This window comes from Hippopotamus amphibius, chromosome 2 (assembly GCF_030028045.1).
Source record: "Hippopotamus amphibius kiboko isolate mHipAmp2 chromosome 2, mHipAmp2.hap2, whole genome shotgun sequence".
In the NCBI taxonomy this organism is placed as follows: domain Eukaryota; kingdom Metazoa; phylum Chordata; class Mammalia; order Artiodactyla; family Hippopotamidae; genus Hippopotamus; species Hippopotamus amphibius.
Window position 1 is genome coordinate 97287590 of NC_080187.1, and position 7156 is coordinate 97294745.

Consider the following 7156-nt stretch of genomic DNA (forward strand, 5'->3'; position numbering starts at 1 on the left):
GAATTGTCAGGCTGTTTTCCAAAGTGACTGAATCATTTTACATTTCCACCAGCAGTACATGAAAACTCTGATTTCTCCATATTGTCACCCACACTTGTTGTTATCTGACTTTTAAATTTTAACTTCCTTCTTTCTTTCCAATCTTTCTCTTTCCTTCTGTCCTTACCTCATTTCCCTACTTCCTCTCTTCCCTTGTACAAATCTGCACTATTTATAATATTATTGAGGCTAAAGTAGTCCCACCAAAAAACCCATTCCTCTGTGCTTTTAACCTCTAAATGCCTCTTCACTTAAAATCACCATTGACCTCTACACCCACATTTCTACTATATTTATCTTTGAATTTCTAATTCTAGTGGCCAAGCCTCCATCTGAATGCACTGCACTTCATTAATATTTCTAAAGACCTCAGTGTCTGAGAAGAACCTTAAAAGTTTCCTAGTCTAATTCATTTTGTTTAATGAAGAAAGGGTTTGGAGGGAAGACTGAATGAAAAGAAGGTGGGAAAGAACAGGAGGGAAGCAAAGCAAGGGGAAGAGAAGCAGCACCTAGCCCATGCCTGGCATTTTACATACACAGTCCTATTTAAATCTCACAACGACCCCATAGGATTGATATCACCCTCTGCCCATTTCATAAATGAGGCAACCGAAGCTAAGAGAGGTTAATTATTTTGCTTAAGGTCCCTCAGCTCACGAGAGTCAAATTTAGATGTGTGCAAAGCTAAATCCTGTGACCCAGAAAACTCTTGAATTTCAAGGAGGGGGATTACCCTTACGAGTTTATGATTGCCCTACCCCTGAAACCTGGGACAGAAATGCCCTGGATGGACTGCAACTTCAGAAGTGATGAGGCGTTATTAGGGGAATAACACAGTGTTTCCTCTCTCGAGGGAAGTCAGTGCTCTGATATGAGTAGTTCTGTCTGGAAGGACAAGCAATGCCTCAGGCTAGGACAAAACAGTGAGGAAGTATGTTCCATGGCCAAGGTTATGGTATTTGTCACCTGGCAGGAACACCAAAGTGAGATATGTGAGATGGTATGGAAAATTCCAAGATAAAACTTCAGAACATGTGTTACCTCAATAGTAAAAGAAGCAACTCAGATTTCTGCAAGCTATTCAAAGAGCAGTAGCAATTTATAAAAATAGACAGAACCAGGTCATTACACAACCAGGCTCATTTGTTTCATTTTGCCTTTGACTTTTAAGGCTTGGTTTTGGAAACATTAAAAAAAAATTAAGTCTTATTACATACTTAACAAAGTCACTTGTATAAACCACAGTCAGAGAAGTCTGACCTCCATTCCTGTCCTTCTGCCCCATTACTTCCTTCCCCTAGAGGTAACAAGTTTTTGTTTGTTTACTTTTAAATATATATACATATTTGTTTATTCATTTATTTTTGGCTGTGTCTGGTCTTAGCTGTGGCACACGGGATCTTCATGTGGATTTTCTCTTCTCTAGTTGTGGAGCACAGGGTCCAGAGTGCATGGGCTCAGTAGTTTGTGGCACATGGGCTCTCTAGTTGAGGCGCACGAGCTCAGCAGTTGTGGCGCTCAGGATGAGTTGCCTCGTGGCATGTGGGATCTTAGTTCCTTGACTAGGAATTGAACCCATATCCCCTGCATTGGAAGGCACATTCTTTACCATTGGACCACCAGGGAAGTCTCTGTTTCTTTAAAGAAGACAAAAATTTTAATTTGTGTTTTGTTTTTTAAATTTTGTTTTTATTTTATCCTTTTATTTTTCTGAAACATATATTCATATCTCCCTCCTCCTCTGGCTAAAAGGTAGTATATGATCTTCAGCTTTGCTTCCTTGCCTTTTTTCCATTGGCAATCATGCCATAGCACTCCATAGGGATATTTCTCAGTTGTTTTTACAGCTGTGTAGTATTCCAGTATGTGAGTGGATCCTCGTTTATTTGAGCATCCTGGTGGACTCTGGGATTGTTTCCACTCTTTTGCTATTACAAACAATGTTCATTGAACAGCCCTATGTACATATCTTTTTGTATTTTTGCCAGTGTATCTTTAGGTTAGATTCCTAGAAGTGCAATTTCTAGATTGACAAGTGCATGTATGTGAAATTTTGCTAGGTATTGCCAAATTTCTCTCTCCATGGATTGTACCATTTTTGCACTCCCACTAGCAAAATATGAATGCCTGTTTCCTCACTGCTTTGTCAACACATTATGTTGTCAAACTTAGATTTCTGCCAATCTGATAGTTGAGAAATAGTATCTCACTATAGTTTCAATTTGCATTTTCTTTATAAGTATGATTGAACGTATTTTCATTAGGCTCATTCAAGGGCTGTTAAATAGAGCACTTTATTTTCATTTCTTTGTGTGTTTGTATGTGTATGTACTGTGTGTTTATAACACTTGCATATTTTCCACTGAGCGGTTTTCTTTTTCTTCTCCATCTTTTGAAATCCTTTCCGTATTAGGGATATTTATAGTGGTGTGCTGGAGCTGGTGAGTGCTGGCTTACAAGTGCTGATTGTTAAATTTTCAGGAATTTTGTTAGCCAGCTGATGTCATGTGGGTACAGTTGACGTCACCTTAGCAACTTAAAAATCTGCTATGGTGGAAGTATTTACACCATGGGCATATGCCATGAGTCAGGGCTCCTTCTCACCCTCCCCTCCAGGACACACCACTGGACATTACTCCTTCGTCTATAAGTTGGAAATATTTTTCCCAGTTTGCAATTTGTCTTTTTACTTTGCTTACGATGTGTTTTGCTATGCTGTTGTTGTTTTGTATAGTCCAAATTTCAGTCTTTTCCTTTACTGCCTCTGGATTTTTTCAATTAGGAAAATGTCCCCAACTCCTGAATTATACAGGAATTCACTCATACTTTCTACTAATATTTATATAATTTTATTTCTTCAAAAATTTTTAAATCTTTCATCTACCTGTAATTCACCTTGCATGGAGAAACAGATATGCTTATATCTTTCACCACGGGCTATCCATTTACTCCCACACTATTTATGAAGAAGGTCTTTTTCCTCCATGATTTGAGATACCACCTTTACCACATATGAAGCTTCCAGGTGCAGTTAGTTTTATTTCTGGATTTTCTACTCTGTTTTATTTATCAATGTATTCATGTCCCAATACCACCTTCTTATTATACAGGTCTCACAATGTTTTAATAACTGGTAGGGCTAGACTCCTCATTTTCTTCTTTTTCAGGGCTTTCCCATATATTCTTTTTTTTTTTTTTTTTTTTAGTTAGTTATTTTATTGGCTGTGTTGGGTCTTCGTTGCTGCACACGGGCTTTCTCTAGTTGCAGCGAGCAGGGGCTACTCTTCATTGTGGTGCGCGGGATTCTCATTGCAGTGGCCTCTCATTGCGGTGGCCTCTCTTGTTTCGGAGCACAGGCACTAGGCGTGTGGGCTTCAGTAGTTGCAGTACATGGGCTCAATAGTTGTGGCTCATGGGCTCTATAGCGCAGGCTCAATAGTTGTGGCACATGGGCTTAGTTGCTCTGCGGCATGTGGTATCTTCCTGGGGCAGTGATTGAACCCGTGTTCCCCACATTGGCAGGCGGATTCTTAACCATTGCACCACCAGGGAAGTCCTTTCCCATATATTCTTGATTATTTACCCTTTTGAATGTATGTTATAATAAAATTGTCTTAGCTCTGAGGCTCCCTCTTCTGTTGGTTTTGCCGTGTTAAAAAAAGTACTGCCTTGTATTTTCTAATTCCTGCCTCTCTGTTCTCTTCCCCTACTTTTGTCTAGATCTTCTCTTTCTTTTTCCTCTAACATCCTTGTTCTGGACAGTATGAATCCTACTCCCAGAATTCCCTCTCAGAGAAAGCATTTTCTATATTTCACCTAGCATTTTTTTTACATAATTTTTATTCAAGTGAACTGAGGCAGGATATACATTCATTATAGAAAATCCCAACAAGGATACAATTTTTTTTAATAAATTTATTTATTTATTTATTGGCTGTTTTGGCTCTTTGTTTTTTTTAAATTTTATTTATTTATTTATTATTTTTTTGGGGGGTACACCAAGTTCTGGCTCTTTGTTGCTGCACATGGGCTTTCTCTAGTTGCGGCGAGTGGGGGCTACTCTTCATTGTGGTGGCTTCTGTTACTGCAGAGCACGGGCTCTAGGTGCATGGGCTTCAGTAGTTGCAGCACATGGGCTCAATAGTTGTGACTCACGGGCTCCAGAGGGCATGCTCAATAGTTGTGGCGCACAGGCTTAGTTGCTCCGCAGCATGTGGTATCTTCCTGGGGCGGGGCTTGAACCTGTGTCCCCTGCATTGGCAGGCGGATTCTTAACCAGTGCGCCACCTAGGAAGTCCTCACCTAGCATTTTTTGAAATTACTAATTCAGTTGTTGAATAGCTATGGGATTTGGGGCAAAACTATCCTCTGATATTTTCATCTACATGTTGTAAATGAAAAATAATCTTTTTTTTTTAAATTAGAAATAATTTCAGTCAGTTCTCAGTCCTATCAGCAGCGTCTGACTCAATCACTCCCTCCTTCTTGAAACACATTCCATCGACTTCCAAGACACTGCACTCACCTGTTTTCTTCCTAATTAACTTGCCTCTTCTCTCAGGCTTCTTCAGTGCTTCCTACTCATCCCCAAATGCTGGAGAACCCCAGAGCTCAGATTTCAGACCTCTTCTCCTCTCATCTAAACTCACTCCCTAAGTGACTTTGTACTAGCTCTTGAATTTAAATATTTTAACAACTCCCAAATGTTATATCTCCAACCTGGACGTCTACTATGTACTCAAAATTTGTACATCTAACTGCTTTGTTGTCAACTCCTGTGGATGTCCCAAAGGCATCTCCAACTTAACTTACCCAAAATAACACTAATATTCTCCCCAAACCTGCTTCTCCTACAGTCTTTCCAATCTCAGGTAATGGCAGTTCTATTTTTCTACAGCTCAGGGAGAAATTCTTTCTCTACTCTCTAATCCACCTACCCCTGGGTTCAATCCTGTGAATACAACTGGCAGCTCAGCTGAAATGGCTGGACCGATTCAGATAGCTGGGCCTCTCTCCACATGGTCTTTTCTTAGACTTCTTCAGATCTGGCCTCTTCAGGAGTCCTAGAGGACAAGCCCCAACACACAAACACTTTTTAAATCTCTTTTGACTCACACTTTTTTTTTTTTTTTTAATATTTATTTGGTTGCACCAGGTCTTAGTTGCGGCAGGCAGTCTCCTTGGTTGTGGATCACAGGCTCTTTAGGTGTGGCATGCGAACTCAGTTGCAGCATGCACATGGGATCTAGTTCCCTGACCAGGGATCGGACCCAGGCCCCCTCTGTACTGGGAGAGCAGAGTCTTATCCACTGTGCCACCAGGAAAGTCCCAAACTCACACTCTCTGATGTATTAATATACTATTTGAGATCAGTGTCTTTACCACTGGGGCAAGTTCAAGGGTGAAGAACCAGCCCATACAAATATGTGTGCATGGCCAAATGACTGTGCTAAGCCCACCTGCCAGGAGATTTCTCAGTTTGGCATTTACTTATTCATTCCTCACATTCGTAATCAACCACCTTTAGCAAAGCTGCAGTTACTTAGCGTTTTGTGGGGCCTGGTGGATGTGACCACAAAACTCAGCTTTTCCTCCCCAGTGACAAGATGATTCCTCAGCTATTTTGTCTGTTTTCTTTCTAAGCCAAATATCCCCAGGATTTTCTTTCAGGTCTCTTTTGCAGCTAAACCCTCAAATGTTCCCAGCTTTGGAGATTAGAAGGACTCTATGCACCTAGTTCTCTCGCATTTCGTAACTTGTACTTGTCCACACTTTTTCATTCTTTTATTAGTTCTGTTTCGTAAGTTTTCTGATCCTTTCATTTATGTTCTTTTTCTTTACTTAATCACTTCCTCTGCTTTCCATGGGTTATTTTGCTGTCTTTTTTCTAACTACATGAGTTGAATGTTTAATTCATTTATTTTCATTCTTTCTGTCTTGGTAATAAATATGTACAAGCTACTAAATTTCTTTCTGAGTACAGCACTGTCTACCTATTAATCCCCCCATCCATTCACCCACTCAGATTCACTGGGAAGCAAGCTTTCTCTTACCACCTCTCTCTGAAATAATTTCTATCTTTTAAATTAAAAGCAGTTTGGGGCCACTCATTTGGCAACTTCTGAGGAGGAGAGCACTGCATTTATTTTCACAGCGCCTTCTCTCTGTCTTAGTTATAGTGACCTTCCACAAAGAAATGATAGCTGTAGTGGATAACTTTAACGTGATATTGAACACTTATCCTGTAGCTGGCATTGTAATTTACACACATTATTTTAACAACTCCATACCAACGTTCCATGCCCATTTTACAGAGAAAATAGGTATGAAATTTTTGTCTTGCGTTTCTATTCCTGGAACATGACAAACATTCCATTTTACGGCCTTTTCCCCTTGAATCTGTCCCTCTCCCGCCACCTTTCCATTCAATAGTAAGAGCAAATGCCATTTCTTCAAAGCTTTACTGACCACCTGACCTAAAACACCTTCCCTGTGCACACTGTATTTTATTTTGTTCATAGTACTATCTCAAGTTACCTTGCTCATTTATCTGTTTCTTACTATGTTCTGCCTCCGCTACTAGACCTTCAACTCCAAGGAGCAGGAATTTTACTGAATAAATATTTATGGAATCAATGCAAACAATGGAGCCTGAGGAGGAGCCAGTCTCGGGTGCGTAAAAACAACAGTTAGTTTTGAATCAGAAAATGTGGTCCTGGGAAGTAAGAGACACCCCTCAACAGCCCTGTATCTTAGAGCGCCTCACTCAGTGTCAACCGGGATTCCTCTTCTGTCAAATGAGGAGGGAGGCCCTGCTGGTTCTTTGCCACCCACTGTGATTCTATCCAGACAAACGTGCCTGAAAGACCGGCATGAGGAAGCGAGGGAGGAGAAAGAGTCGCTCAGCAGCAGAGGAGGAGAGGGGAAGGGAGCGGAGGGAAACTGAGGGCATGAGAGGAGGAGAGGAGGGACCCCAGGGGAGCCGAGGGGCACGGGTGGTGGCGAAGGGGCAGCAAGTCCGCTGGGACTGGGCAGGACAGGGCCAGGCGCGGGTGAGGGGTGAAAGGCGCAAAGAGGCCGTTGTGGAGAAGGGGGGATATCCGGTAACCTAGGGTGA